We start from the raw sequence: 2,272 nt of genomic DNA on the forward strand, positions 1-2,272 counted from the left end.
TTTATTACGCATATTCCTGTGTACACTGACCAGCAGACACCGAAGCCCACTGACCGACCTCTCTACTCAGCAAGTGCCTGAACGTGGAGTCTGATAGGTGCAAGAAGTGGAAGCCAGCATCTGAGGACATGTCAGCTCGAATGCCCATAAAATCCACTTCAGATAAAAAGCGTGCATTGATTCTATCTTTTGCTTCTACCAACTAGGTGAAAGGCTAGGGATTTGGATACCATTCCCTCAAAACTCGGGGAATTAAATCCGAGTCTGAAATTACCAAACATTGCCACTGGGAGGCCCCAGTGATCTGTAAAATGAACTTCCCCATCTGAATAAATAAGTGAAAATAAAAGAAATGATTTAAACAAGTGAATTGAATTATGAAAGATTATATGCAAATGTACCCAAAGCGGTAAGGGGTAAATACAGCACAGTAAAATGTGATAAATACGTGGTGCCGTCTGCCTTCATTAGGGATTGTTTAAATTCCACCCCTGCCTCAGCGCTGTGTACACGAAATGAAATAAAGTCTCCAAGAAGAGGGAAAACAAGGGCTGGTTTCCAGTTATTCGAACACTATACACGTGCTCCTGGCTGCATGTGTATGCGTTTGTGTACGTGTGTGAGGGGGAGGGGAGGAGAGGCAAGAGTATAAATATCTGGCCATATTTTCATTTCTTGTAGTACAGTGGTTCTCAAACCTGAGCGTGGCTCAGAATCACCCGGAGAGCTTGGTAAACACAACTAGATGGGTCCCAACCCCAGAGTTTCTGACTCAGCAGATCTGGAGTGGGGCCCGAGAATGTGCATCGCTAACAGGTTCTCTGGCCAGGGGACCACACTTTGAGAACCGCTGTTGTCATACATGACACTTCAACCTTGAGTGTTAATCATTTGAAACGAGGGCATTTTGGCATATCAGGGAGATGCGCCCTTTCCCGTATTCTGTGTCCGATCATTCATATCTTAAAATGCACCCTCTTCCTCGAATGAACACTTTACCCCGTGGGACCTTCCATGAACCCCCTACATATATTCCTGTAGGCTCTATCCTTTCTAAGTTGTTGGGAAGACAACTTTATCAGCATGGTATGATACAGACTAACCTTTTTGCTTGCCCTTAATGTTCTTTTATGTTGATGTACCATTTATGTTCATTTTGAGTCTAGCTCATTAAGTGTGGTTATAAATAGTCTGTGAAGTGAAAAGGAAGTATGAAAAATTATATGGAGATTGTTTCACAGTCAAAGACTAAAGGGATATTTCTTGAAACTCTAGCTTGGGGACTCTGAATATAAAATGCTTGTAAGCTATTAAAGAACAGGCAGTGACAATGTTTAATTTTATTGCTACAGTGTGTAATAGCTCCATATTCAAATGGGCTCTTAATTAAAATATGTGTAGATGCTCCTAGCACCAGAGATTTGACTCCCAACTCTTGTATTGTCTTTTTAGAGGGAAAGTTCTGATATACACAAGAGTGACAGCATTTGGGGTAGGATTTGTTGCGGTGCAAAGGAGTTTGTCAGGCCTGGGGTGCGGGAGTTGTTGGTTTCACCGCAGTAGGTAGGTATCTGGGCAAGCACCCCATTTGTCACCTACCTTCCCCACCTGCCCAATAGGCTAGAAGATGTTGGCATTGGTGAGATTTTTTTTTTTTTATTGCCACTAGTGAAATATTCTGGCAATGGGGTGTAGCATTTTTTTCTCTTTTCAAATTTGTGATGAATTAGAGCCACATTCTTCCATGAAACTGGCCTAATCATACCTCCAACTAGATGATCTCTGTGAAGTAACTTGAAAAACTGGATTTCGTCATCATCACTGTAAAAAATAATTAAAAATAAAAGCAGCTGGAATATTCTGAAAGTGGGGTTGGAGGGAAGCATTCCTTTTCTCTTTCCTAATACGAGTGCTCAGGCATCGTGTTGATCTGCCGGCTCAGAGTGGTGGTTCTCAACGCTGGCTGGCGCTCAGAACCCCTGTGAAACTTTAGAGAAAATACTGTTTCCCTGGCCCTGCCTTTACCCACTGGATTAGAACCTTCAGGGGTTGGTAGGGGTGCATTTTGGTATAGGAATCTGTATTTTTTAAAATCTCCCTACAAGATCCTGTTCATTAGCCATTTTGGGAGAAGTATTGGTTTGGTGTAGGTGACGAATCCAGCTCAGGTTGTCCCTCTGTGGCTTTTATTGCACTCTCGTGGCTTGTGAGTTACTGAATCACTTATGAATTCCGAGTTTTCTCATTGCATGTAATTGCTAAATGGAGAATT

The sequence above is a fragment of the Phocoena phocoena genome, chromosome 18, assembly GCF_963924675.1.
Source record: "Phocoena phocoena chromosome 18, mPhoPho1.1, whole genome shotgun sequence".
In the NCBI taxonomy this organism is placed as follows: domain Eukaryota; kingdom Metazoa; phylum Chordata; class Mammalia; order Artiodactyla; family Phocoenidae; genus Phocoena; species Phocoena phocoena.